This window comes from Strix uralensis, chromosome 8, assembly GCF_047716275.1.
Source record: "Strix uralensis isolate ZFMK-TIS-50842 chromosome 8, bStrUra1, whole genome shotgun sequence".
Lineage (NCBI taxonomy): Eukaryota > Metazoa > Chordata > Aves > Strigiformes > Strigidae > Strix > Strix uralensis.
Window position 1 is genome coordinate 1,622,377 of NC_133979.1, and position 14,317 is coordinate 1,636,693.

At 38.6% G+C, this 14,317-nt stretch overlaps 1 protein-coding gene across 1 annotated transcript in view; it reads right to left on the bottom strand.

Annotated features, from left to right (window-relative positions):
- LRRC7 (leucine rich repeat containing 7) overlaps positions 1-14,317 on the bottom strand; it is a 171,732-nt gene that overhangs the window by 112,208 nt on the left and 45,207 nt on the right. The window lies entirely within an intron of this gene.

The following is a 14,317-nucleotide window of genomic DNA, read 5'->3' on the forward strand; positions in this document are numbered from 1 at the left end:
TAATTCGGGTGTGCCACAGTAACGCCGATCCCTTCCCTTAAAGAGTTGCTGCTGGATGTTACAGGGACCAGTTCAGCCTGCACTCCCTGTCATATTACAGCACTGGCAGGCGGCTCTGGGCCTCTCCCCTCCTGTTCGTGATGTTCCCAGCCACCTCCTCTTGACCTTTTATCAAATTGTTCCTCTTGGACCAGCCCCGTAACAGACACTTGTTTTCCTGTCACCCTCCACATTATTGCCAGGTACAGTCCACCCAAAGCCTTTTTTGATCCCTGATTGCCTTCTTCACCTCACTTTCCTTCTAGAGGAAGTCTTTTGACTTCACCTCACCATCACCCAGTTCAATTCTTCCACTTCCCAAGTGACTGAAGTGTCAGTACTGCCTACCCTCTCTCTCTGTTATCTTCTCTCAACATCTCCTGGTTTGCTCCTGTATTTTCCATAACCCATTCCCCAGCAGTCATCTATCTTCTTTAGCCTTTTCTGGTCTTCCAATCGTCCACCAGCAATAACTTCTTATCTGCCCCATCCTCTCCTTCCTTCCTGATCTTAATACAGTTCTTGATTTACTCTTCTTCACACATCCCCCTTTGCCCTTCACATCCCAACCACAGCTCCTACCTCCAAACCCCTCCTCTGCCTCACATCCTCTGTCCTTCACCTCCCCAGTCCCCTACACCCAGTTTCTAAGTTATGCACTACCGCAACTATTGCAAATAATCAGACTGGCATCTTTACTATGTAATTATTCTCTCTTCTGTGAGTTCGTACATAAACATTCAAATTCTTCAGCTGAATTGCACAAATATATAACACAGTTCACTCACAACTAAAAACTTCCCCCCCCGCTTACTCTTCCGCCTCTCTATAGATGTTAAATTTTGCCAAGAAAAATATAAAACCTTTTATTGTTCATCGGTTCCTCTTTCTTCCGTCATTCTATTCTCCTTCCTGGCTACAGATGCAACTTTTTTTCAGTGCTCCCTATTTGTGTCACCATACCCACTAATGCTATGCATCTGTGCTGTAATGTGCTTACGTATATGTTCCTAAATTGGATTATCAAAATGCAAAAGCCTATGTCTGTATACCAAACGTCAGCACAAGTGAAATCTTAAAAACATAATTCCCACAAGTATCCACGAAAATTGATTGCTTGAAAATGAGAGTACAGTTTTACATCCAAACATTTATCTCTCTAAATACTCACTACCCATGAACACCTTAATACATCTCCTCTGTATTTCAACGTGCATAGCAGCTGCCACATTTTTCTCCTGCATATTTCTACTCAGAATCAAGTAATAAAAATCTGAATTTTGCCCCTTCCCCTCAACACCAACTAGTCCCATCACTAGCCTTGAGCTGTGAAGTATTAAGCATACATACACCCTTGCTTAAAACCCTCCAGAACTCAGGGGGATTGCATATTTCATCTTCAGAGTTTAAAATATATTTATAATAGAAAAAGTTAATTTAATTTCAGTAAAGACTACGTTATATAATTGCAGAGCTATGAATCTTTTATACGCATTCAAAGGAAAGATCCGCACATTCTGTCCAACCATGCTGACTTCTCCTTAAAATCTTGCAAGGTTCAAATTCTGTGGCAGGAGACAATCTTGGGAAACTACTCTAAAGGCAGGCATTACAAGAAATATCATAAGAGAAGAAAAGATGTGCACCAAGGCAAAAATTATATATGGCTCTTGGAAAAAGTGAATTATGCCATGGCAAGTGTGCCTACTTTACTTTTTTTTCATGAGTAAATATCAGTTTATTAAACAAAGAATACTGCAGACTCGGAGAGGACACCACTAGTAACTGGAAGAGTGAGACAATTATGGTTGTTTACACAGCCATCAGAGATCACAAGAACGATCTTCTCGTTAACGTTACCATCAGATAATGTAGTACTGGCAAATGGTTTCTTAAAATTTGATTTCACTTCCCTAAGGAAATTTGTGGGTGGCATGTTCTCACTTTCTTTCAGTAGCCCAGTTTTTCACACTTAAATGCATTTTGCAGTTTTCTCTGTGGTTTAAACATGTTTTGCCAGTGTCAGTTGCCCCGTCATCTTGAGATGAATTCAGAGCAGCCTCACTGACAGAAATGACATCATCTTCTCCCACTGTGATGGGGGGTCCTTCCTCTGCCCATACGCAGTTTGACCAGCCCAGCCCGGGATGCCGTCCCCACCAGCCCCAGAGCGGAGCTGCCCAGCAGCCACCACCTCGTAGCTGCACCCTGCTCTGCACATACCCACTGGGACATCTTGAGAGAACCACCACTTGTGCAAGAAAACAGCAAATTTAAGGGCAACTTTAGCACAGCTCCTCTCTTTTCCAAGTAAATGATTGTGCCAGAAGGCCTTGGCTTTATAAATCTGAAAAAAACCCTACCAGACCTCTTTTGCTTCAAATGTTCTCAAAGAACAATAAACAAGACCCTTGGCTGCCTGACAAACGCAGCTCCTGTTTCTAACAATAAATTTTAAAAAAAGAAAAAAAATCAATTCAACCGTTTGTGGATGTAAACTCTGTATCAAAGCCCAGGGAGTCTTATCAGCTTAGATCAGTCACTCTCAAAATGCTGCAGACAATGGTCACACTGATATTTTCGATACTGGAACACCTAAAAAGTCAGGTTTACTATGCAGTAGGGATAACAAGTATGTTGAGGGGCATCGTGGAAAATAAAGATGTCTGCTTGGTTTGTTCCATCCTCCTACACAGCCACTAACATCAATCCCGGCAATAAGGCATGCTGTGCTGTAAGGGGCTCGTGTTTAATCAATAGCGTTAAAAACCAAAAAAAGAAAGGCAGGCTGCAAAACACTGCTTCGATGCTTGTGGGGAAGGTACAAGCTGTTAGTGTACGTTCTCTGCTCGTTACTTTTCTAGCTCGTGTCTATTCTCTCTACTCTTTCAACGCATAAATCAATAGTACTCAGGCATTTTCTGATCATTTTTTGCAGAATACATAACTTTCATTGCAATCACAGCCACTGCTTAATGAGGACTGACATCCTTGCAAAATCCACATGGGAACAGCATGCCTGGAGACACACCTGCTAACACCCAGAAGCAGATTCACCTCACCTTGTCTTTGGCCATGTGCAAGTTCAGGGTCTGGAGCAAGTCCTTCAGGCTCCTCCTTGGTCAGCACCACAAGAAAGCCACGCCAGTGTGCAGATTTATTCCGCCCCAAGTTAGGGGTCTGAAATGGATGGGATGAACAACCCAGGCCATTCAAAAAAGGGCATTTGGAAAGAACTGTATGTCTAAAGGTTTCCATCAGCAGAGGGCTCTAGAACTACACTCTCTTAAGAATCGTGTTCCCTCCCATGATTAATCTGTCCCAGTTTTTTTTAGTCAATTAACATGCTGTTCTTATGGTACAAATGTTCTCTAAAAAAATTCTCACAGCTGAGCTGTCAAACACTGAAATTCAGTACATTGGAATGTCAGATTTTTAACAAAGTCCTGGAGTTTGTAAAGTATAATCAGAACTTTAATGCCCAATTATGCAATCTTAGCAATGACTTTCTGAAGAGAATTTTATCACTTTCATTGTAAACTGGGATCATCAACCAGACTGTACTAAATTGTTCCGCTCAAGAAATACAAGGGCTTGTTTCTTAACAGAGGGCTTTGGAAGCTCTGGCAGATTCAAGCACTTTGGCACATTCTTTCCATTCAGCAACAATGATTTTCTTTGGGGTTTTCCTTAGTATTTCCCTTGCTTATGCATGCTTTTGTCTGGTGGTCATAATTAAACTGCTAACTGTTCACTCTTACAAAACATAAGGTCTTTCCTTGTCTCAGCTCATTTAGTTCAGCAGACATTCTTCAAGGGCTAAGATACCTCCCCTGAGCAAGCACAATGAATGCTAGAAGTCCAACGTAATTTCTCACAGCCTGAAACAAGATTAAAAAAAATGTGGACAAAGAGCTAAGCACTATTTTAGCATCCACCCACCTGCTATATTAAGTCTTAGCTGTATATAAACAGTGATGGCCTTTTGGCAGCAACTTCTAAATAGACATACAACTTCCATTGTACAGTCTGCTCTGTGACAAGAGGTCTAAAAAGGAGTGCAAGCTTGGCCTAGAGGCACATTGTTGGAAGCTAGAGAGAACTGAAATACAGAATTTCCTGTCCTCGACTGGATTAGCAAACCCATGGTATTTTAATGGACACGCTTTCTGTACCAGGTATCAAGTATTATAATCATTTGGACAACTACAAGCCAAAGCAAAACCACCACTGAAGTAGGTACTAAGCTAATGCCAAATAAAACTGGAAAGATATACCCAGATCTGACTGAATTACAGCTATGCCATAATATTCATAGCAATATTTATAAAGGTGTTAAAATATTCTCCTTATCCTATTTTAAAATGTTCAGGTTAATTCTTACAGGAACTATCAATAATATAATTTCATCTGCTTCAGAATACAACACTCAAGCAGATGTATTTTTTAAAGATTTAACTACTTTTTCTGAGCTGCATCAATGCAGTATTTATCTTTTTCCATAAACAAACTGAATAATCCCTATTTTGTCATTCTTACAGTGTAAGCAAAGGAATCAAGGATTTTCCCAAACTTTTCATAAATTTATCCAGATAGTTTATGATTTCATGAGTTTATTTCAAATTAAATTATTCCAGCAACATTCCTACTATTATAAAAATCATGTATTGATAAATTTCTCCCCATGAGCAGCACAGCAGAACACGGTCCACAAAACCTACTCAAGTCTTCTTTTGCATTGCCCATTTTTCTTTTGCTATCGCCTGACTCATCAAAACACTTTAATGCTAATTTATAGTGAAATATTTATAACATATTTGCAATTTAACAGTTGAAAGATGCTTTGTCACTTTTGTATCTCTATCTATATGGATACCCTTTGCAAGACCCAGAGAAGGCAATGGAAAGGGCTGCTGTACAGATGTGGATATCCACATCTAAAACCAGTATAAACCAAAAAAACTATACACTGAATTATGTACATTAAAGTCCTTAGTTCTGGGTGATTACCAAACAACACTGCACATACAGAACATACATCAGAAATCATGCATTTGCTAATTTATTGTATGTAGTCAGGTCTCATAACTTGGAGATGATTCTGCCGACATCTAATTATACACATTCTTTTCTTTCTTTGAGTTCTGTAATGGCAAAATAAAAATTCAACCCCTCCATAGCCTAAAAAAAAAAAAGGCAAAACACTTCCTTTCAGGACTTAAAAGAAACAAAATCATTTTCATAACAATCCAGTTATGTAATTCCATCTGTTGACTGGTAAGCAAGGATATCTTTAAACCACCAACGGAAGACATGAGGGAGAAGACACCACCAGAGTTGTTTCTGCTTATAGCTTGAGTGGCTATGCACATAAAGACCAGCATTTAACAGTAACTGCTTCAAGGACTTCCAATATACAGTATTTCCACATGCAAGAACTTCCAATACACAGTATTTCCACACACAGCTACACTGGTTTTGACAGTTTTACACAGTGTTGTCACGCATGAGAGAGACTTGCAGAAAACTCTTCTGCAGAAGATGCAGCAAAAGCCAGGAAAAAGTCCCGAGGAGCACTTTTCAGGCTCAAGCTTCAGAGCCAGTTTCTCAGCCTCAGCTTTTTGGTGAGGTTCACTGATTTGAAGGCATATAACTGCAAACTGGGGAAAAAAAAAAAAAAAAAGATATCACTGTGCTCAGACTGTCAGCTGCCTGTTGAAAAAAAAAAAAACCCATTGATCTACAAATGAGGATAGGCAAGATGATGGCTGCAAGTACAAGATCAGGACACTGTCCATTATTTTTATGGAGGGGAAAATCAAGAGAATTTGGAGCAGGACATGAAAGAATCTGGAAATGCAAGAAAAATCACCAGCAGTCAAGATGATTACAGAAAAGACCTGTAGGAACAGACAAAGGTAGTACAGAACTGGAACAAAAGCTGAACAAAAGCTTAGGGGAAAGCATTTAGTCGATACACAAGAAAGAGTAAATTGTAAATCCAGCAAAAGAATGTAATGACAGCTTCACTAATGAACCACTGTCCTTTGATTTCGTAGCAACTGCCTCAGACCTTTTTATCTCTATAAAGAGGTGATTACAGCTTTGTTGGGTCAAGTGACATATGGATCAGGACTGCCCAGAGTACAGTACTCTAAGTGCCACTGAACCGCATTAGAAACTGAACATGAACATCTGAATTTCAGCCCGAATGAGGAAAAAACATTTGGAACAGCTTGGAATGAATCCCATTTCTCCTTCCCACCAAGGAAAACAGATGGTATCAGAAAGATGAACAACATCCTAACAGTCTATGCTACTGTTCTTAACAAAAACAGAGAGGCAGAGGAGTACAGGACGGGAAGGAACTTTTCTGGTGAATTATGATGCCCTACTAGAGCTTACGACGATGTCATTTAACCGCTTCCCTAAACTCTTCTAACTCCACCAAATGGTTTCTTGCTCCTGGTTAGCCCTACTGCAATGTTCTTGTAGAACTTCACTTTTTCTGAGTTTCATACCTGGCCTAAATTCATTCGGAGGCTATTCATACCTATAGACTCCTTTGCCAACATGCTCATTTATAGGCATCAACTTGGGAGTAGACACAAGTCTAACAGAATCATGAAATTCAGAGGAAACAATTGAAACTGTTACAAAGTCATCAAAATCAGATTCATCCTTGTAGAATCTTTTTTGACCTTATCTGGCTATCTAAGGTATAAAACCGTCAAATATTCTAAAATTCTGTTATTTAAACTAACCTTTTTTGTTTCTTTTACCTTAATGAAAAGGGAAATACAGCAATAAGAAGTGGTGCATGAAATGGCTTCTCTATCAGCAAAATGTAGTCGTATAAAGAATTCTTGGGCTCCCCCCAGCTAGAAAGACAGTGTGGTCAGGGGCCTGGAGCACGGTGTAAAGAAGAAGCTGAGAGAGATGGGTTGCCTTAGCCCCAAGAGGAGAAGGCACAGAGTGATGTGATGGGGGGGCTGCAGAGAAGCAGACCTAGGCTCTTCTCAGAGGTGCACAGGCACAAGTAGCACAGGCACAAGTAGCAGCACAGGAAATTCTGACTAAATAGAGGGAAAAAGGTCTCCACAATGAATGTGGTCAGGTACTAGCACAGTGGGGCCAGAGGGCTAGAGGAATCTTCACCCCAGAGATGCTCAAGGGGATGAGCACCCTAACCCAGCACCAAAGCTAGCCTTGTTCTGAGCAAGAGCTGGACCACAGGCTCCCTGCTTCTCAGCTTCAGTAACTCTAAGGTTCTATGATTTGGTTTATTCATAGGTTTTATTTTAAAAGTTCAGTTCATATACTGAAAATATCTAAGACTGGGAAAAAGAATTTAGATGAAGGTCATGTTAAGCTCTACTTTTTATCAGGTGTCCACTTTCATTACATAATGCAGAAGCATTTCTTGGACTAAAAACATACTCCACTTTTTCCAAAAGATGTAAAAAATATCTGCATCATTATGCTCCTCAGAAATGGAACAGAAAGACATTAGCAACCATGGTTATGGTGTCTTGTAGAATATTAAATATATATAAACAATATTTTAACAATATGTTGTTGCCTGTTTGTTGTCAGAAACCTGACAACTTCTGCCTTTGGAATTCTGAATGTTTGGTTGGTTTAAACCATAGCTGTACATAGTTATTTACAACACATTATGTAGTTACCGCCTTTATTCTCCAAATTAAAGCTTTGAAACAAAGAAGAAGAAAATAAATGAAAAACTGTACATGTATTTAACATTTATTTCTCTCCTAGTCATGAAATTCAGTCCTATAGGTTATTAAATGTAGTCCTGTCAGTTATGAAATTGGTCCTGTTCTGTGGTTCAGATGCCCACAAGTTCCATCCTGCTCATCTGCCAGTTAATTTTTTAAGACAACATTTTGAGATTCAAACCGTTGGGTTATTGACAGCTGTCAAAATCAGGCTGGAATTGCTTTTACTTTAAAACTTTTTAAATTTGAGAAATCTTCTGAAAATAGGAAATATGATTAAGAATGCTGATATCCTACAGTTCAAATAAATTTCATTCAGTATTTAGTAAGGGAGCATGAGTCCGAGATCTGTGCCTCTTCAACATATTCAACGACATTTACTTCATGAAATGCATCAGCAAATAAACTTCAAAAGTACATTCAGCTCTGTTCTCAGCAAAACCATTTCTTCCTATCAGTAGAGAGATATTTTGATGAAAGCTATTAAATTTAAATAAAATTTAAAATTAGACAGATATTTTTAATTAAATTCTTGCCTCTCTTTGTTCAAAGTAACCTCTGGCACATTCCTCCTGTTTTAATCCTATCAAATCACATATTAGTCCTGTATTCGGGTTGAAGTTATCTACTGTGATGAAACTAGAACAATAAAATTCAACAAGTCCTTCCTTTTATTATCTCTCTGCTATGCTGACCACATCCAGGTCTCATTGTTCTGTATACCACAGGAACAATTCCAGTTAAGTTCCTTAGGTTACCTTCAATTGGCATTGGTATTAAGAAAATAGAAAGTTATACATTAATTATTCTAAAGTATGTTAATTCTAATACTCTGAAATATTTTGCCAAATTCTGCAAAACAGACCTTTCTGCTTATGCACCTGGCCTTATTTATTTATCATAAAAAAATAAAAAAGTGGTTTTTTCCCCAATTTGTTTGCTGCAGACAGAGCTATCTAGAAAACTAACAAAAAAATGGGAGGAAAAAGTTTGCAGCTATGCCATCAGTTTCTGATAAAAATGGAGACAGGTTACATTGCTTCCCTAACTTTATATTCTGCTGCTGAAAAACTGAGGAACAGGACATGTATTCTGTCATAGCCTAACTGTCAGGACTGCCCTGTGCTTCTGGGTAACACTCGGCAGGCTCAGCCCAACTGTGCTGCCCCGTTCTAAACGTTCTGCAACCTGATTTCACAGCTGGGGCAAACAAACAGGCAAAAGACAAATGAAGAGTCTGGCAGAAACAAGAAACCCAGTCACATACTGGCACGTTTATGTCGATTAGAAGAACAACGTTACAACTCTGAGCACTTTCTGGCTTTAAACTGTTTGGAAGGTTTAAGAAGAACTGCCTTAATTATTTAAACCAGACAAGTCAAATGTAACTGGCTATTTACTGTGAATGTAATAGATTGAAAGGGATTTGGGGAAAAATGACATGAAAAGTTTTACAAACAGTGTGCAGAGATTATTCTATGTAAAAGGCTAGTCTGTAAGAACAGATGACAATACTGAAAAGTGGGGAACAGACCCTATAGAATGAAATCTGCCATGAGTTCTGAATCCATGGTATTTTAAGCACTGTTTCTCCCCGTTCATTCCCCAGGTCGAAGGAAACGTGCTTGTGGGCCAGAGGAGCCTGGCAGCACTCCTTCAGCCCTATGCCAGCACTACAGAGCTGAGCGGAGCTCCTCGGTGTAGGCACTAGAGCAGCACAGCGGTGAATCAGGGCTATTAAAGTTTTATTTAGTGTTTACTAGTTCAGACTAGTTGCAAGCTGAGTCAAGAATATATATACATACACATGCACCAAAAGAGAGAGAAGCCTGTTAAGTTTGGAAATTTCTAGAGAGATGAGGATGGAAGTTGCTGAACTAGTACTTCAGAGATTTGTGATCATCAATTTATAACAGAATTATAAGAAAAGGATTTCATTTTGTCACCTTCTATGATAGAAAAAAGATATTATTTAGCTGACAAAGAACCTGTCTTCTGGATTTAGAAGATTATTATAATAGACGTCAGTCTGCCAGAGAAAGAAGTTCCTACTGGTTTAGAACAAGTTGTTTCTTGAAATTTTCTTGAGTTACTTTTTATCTTTTAGTGAATTTTTCTTAAAAAGAACCACACACACCTGAAATTTGAAACCTTGTTGAAAGATCTGCAGTATGGCATAACTCATGTACTATGGCTCCCTTGCATTTTCATAAGGAAAGGGCTAACAAATATTTTTCCTGTTTTATGTACAGAGGCAGCAGCCAAATTTTAACCATAGTTTTACCATCTTTTAAGCTGTTGTACTTGCACACAAGGGGCCCATTCAAATGCAGAGTACACGTTTTACAAGTGGAGTTGATATAAAGAAAGTCTGGTCTGGCCTTTATTTCTAGAAAAAACATGCCAGCCCAGCATTATATGTTACTTTGTAAGACTGTGATATTAAACAGAGATAAGGGTAAACAGAATATGCTCACTTCTTCCTCTCCTCCACTTCTGAAATGCTCCATCAGTCAATAAACAATTTAAATTGGCCAAATTCCTGCACCTGAGTGTACAGTATTTGCCCTTTCCAAATAGAAATGTCAGACTGCTATGACTAAAGATGACTCACAACCAAAATCTCAGTTCTTAACACTCAAATGAAATCAAGGTTGGAATTTTGCATGTAAACATTTACTTTCAAAGTACATAAACATATACTTTTAAAAGTACATTTACATATTAATATGTAACCATAAACATTAAAATGCAAGCATTCTAAATATCTTTTCCCTCTCATGTTTAATTTGCTTGCTATCCTTATTTGTATAATTAGTAGTTCACAACTTTCCAGTGTGTCACAGGAGGTGTTTCTTCCCTCAGCACTGGTGAGGCCACCTCTGGAGTGCTGTGCCCAGTTCCGAGCTCCCCAGTACATGACAGACAGGGGCTTACTGGAGTGGGCTCAATGAAGGGCCAGCAAGACGATTAAGTGACTGAAGCATCTGACACACTACACACAAAATGCCATCTGAACATAAGAAAATACTTTCCTAGGGTGACCGCAATTGAACAGCAGCACAGGTTGCCCTGGGAGGTTGTGGAGTCTCCATCCATGGAGATAGTCAAACCTGACTGGACCCAGCCCTGGGCAACCCGCTCTAGGCAGCTGCTTGTGGATTTGATGATCCCAAGAGGTCCTGCCAACCTCAGCCATGCTCCGATTCTACAATTCCATCAACCTTTCTAGTTAAAATGTGCTATATGTGAATTTCCGACAAAGAGATGCAGAAGCTCCCTCTTTAAAGAAACAGAAGTGAAAAGTTACACAAAACCTGAGTCTTTCTTTCATGAGTAAAAGAAAAGAAGAATCTAAGACAAAGCTACCTGTCACAGCAGGCTCCATTTCTGGTTAAAAACAACAGATCATTTACTATTAAGGAAAAGGAGAAAGTAAAACTTTGCAAAATCTTAAATTAATATTCCAAAAATGGTGTTTTAAACCTTTTGTATTTTACAGAAAATAGTGATGTGCATGTATCTGTGTTCCCAAATACAACTGTCATAAATATAATACTGTGCACAAAAAAAAAAATCAGACTAAGCATTAATTAGTATCTCAGATGCCATTAAGTTTCATGAAAGTCAACACATAGAATATTAGATTTATCCCTATTCAAAAACTTCTTGTTTGAGTGCTTTGAAGACATTGTTTGAGGTCACTGAAACTCAGTACTTCTGTTTCAAAATAAAATCTCAACGTTTCAAGACCAATGTCAGAATCGAGCCTTTGTTTAAAAATGCATTTAGTGCATTTTATATTATTTCATGTTGTTTCAGTTGCAACAGTGCACAGTATGGCATGTCTTATCATTTCAAGTCATGTAGAAAAATGAAATACTCAGTGAACTAATTAGAGGAGCAGATGTTTTTAACACCCATGTGTTAGACTGTGATAACATTTCTAGACTACTGAAAATAGCTACTCCTCCAATTTACTCACAAGGTGTCTAATATTTTCCGATTCAAACTGTTGTTTCATTATAACACAAACAGGAGAAACTTTGACCAAAAAAATAAGGCAAAATGTATCATTTTTCTGTATTGGTTTAAAAATAATATAAAATGAAACAAAGATAATATTTTGACTTTCATATCTATGACATCTGTATGCCATGTCAAATAATCTCAGATGACATGAGATGTTATTATGAACTTTTAGTGACAAGTAATGGACTGAAACAAAAATCAATATATTTCACAGAAAAAAAAATCTGACATTTTCCCAATAACTTAGGAAAATACATTAATTTCAGAATTAGCTGTTCAACTTTGAATTTTGACAACTTCAGGAATTTCCTCAGAAGTGTGCACACAATTCTACTCTCTTTAAAACAGACAGAGATCCTGGTCAGGAAGGGATCTCACTAACTGTGAGACAGCAGAAGTGGTTTTGATTAGTTAGTTCACTTTCATATGGTAGAAGTGCTCTTATTAACACTTGAAGAGATGGACTTTGTGCATGTTGATCTAAAGGCACAGAACTGAAATCACTTAACGCTTTCCAGGAAGATGTATGAGCATTTTTAAGTAGCCCTGATTGACAGTTCTCATAAAGTATCGACACATGAATTTCAGTGATGACAGATCTTGCTTGTCCTAGCAAGATTTTCATGTGTCTCTACAACAGCAAAAATAAAGGAGTTGGAACCTAAACCAGGATCTACCTTACAAGGTGGTGCCATGAAATTAAGCACAACATATCAGAAGATGAGGCCCTCTGCTTTTGCTGTGTTTCACCCTGAGGAGGAACAGCACACCTCAGTCTCGTATCACTGGCACATTGACTATGGACTCTCCAGTAGCGACCACACGGTCTGCTGGCAAAGAAAATTCAGTATGAGATGCTCTAGCTTTAGGAAACCCAACAAACACCAAGTTTTTAGCTTTTCAGCATTGCTCTACATCAAACTTACTACACAGTTCTGTGATTTTTCCTCTAAGTGTGTTGTACAAGACACAGACAATGCTCCTTGGAGAGAAAATTGCTTTTGCAGGAAACACCTCAAAATCACTTAGGCAATTAATGCCACAATTTAAAAAGCACTATCAGCAGTATGAAGACAAATAATCTATACGAATCTACATCAAAAATATAACTGAAATTTGTGACTAATCTCCTAACAAATAATATAGAACAACTGTTTTTTTAAATGAACACACCTCTGGTTTTTTGTACATCTAGTGCTAGGAAAACTAGACAGGATAAACCAAAAGGGCTGGCTCAAAAATGCCATGTCAATACTTTTAGACTATTTTTCAAGTCAACCCAGGTAGAAGTCCTTAAATTACCATTAGCAGTTCATGCCAGAATATTATCTTATTCCTTAGTGGTTATGGGCCTCCTGATTGTAAGTTTCCTTCCTATGTGTTTTTAACCTAGGAAAGTAAAACTGTCATTCCTGCATTCATAGCCAAACCCAAAGGGGGGGGAAAAGCTCACAGAAGTCAGGATCAGGGAATGGCTGAGGTTGGAGGGGACCTCTCGAGACGATCTGGTCCAACCCCCTGCAGGGCATCGAGCAGGGACAGCTGGAGGAGGTCACCCTGGACTGTGTCCAGTCGGCTTTGGATATCTCCATGGATGAGACTTCACAACCTCTCTGGGCATCCTGTTCCAGTCTTCAGCTACTCTGACAGTAAATTTTTTTTTTCTAATATTCAGACGGAATTTCATGTGTTTCAGGCTGTGCTCATTGCCTCTGGTCCCATCTCTGAACACCACTGAGAAGGGTCTGTCTCCAACTTCTTAATTCCCTCCCATCAGGTATTTATACATTTATTTAGATCCCCTCTGAGCCTTCTCTTTCCCAGACTGAACAGTCCCAGCACTCTCAGATTCTCCTCATACAAAAGATGCTCCAGGCTCTTAATCACATCAGTGGCCCTTCACCAGACTCGTTCCACTGAGTGTCTACATTCAGTCAGTGCCTCTGCAATAAAAACGAGCAGGCTCTTAGCTAGCCTAAATTGGCATTGCTATATTGATTTCAGTGGGAACTTGGATCCTTTAGATAGGAGATGGCTTCATAATTTAACAATAGTAAAGGCAAGCAGAGTGATGGTAGGAGTAAACAGAAAGAGTTTATGCTAATTAAATAGCATTAGCAATGCTGAGTAAGAGGTAGTTGCTAAGAAAAAAAAAAATCTCTTGATCTTCAGTTCAAATTCCTTATAATTATAATCAAAGAAAGATTTTGTAGTAGGGAGAATCCCCTTCAGGGACAGACGTTTTGTAGCTGCTTGGGGTCTGCAATGCAATTTTTCCCCTTTTTGTTCTCCAAATTATAAGTGAGTTCATCTCAACCCATCAAATAAAATACATTCTGTACTGTTAAAAGTAATCACAGATATATAGTTAAGTATTGAATATATTGTTGCAATTTGATTTTGTTTTCAAATATGACATATTCTTCTAATAAACTACATACATCAGAGAGTAAGTTTATACCAAAACTCTTACAAGCCAAACCAGCGTGACAGATGTACTGATACAA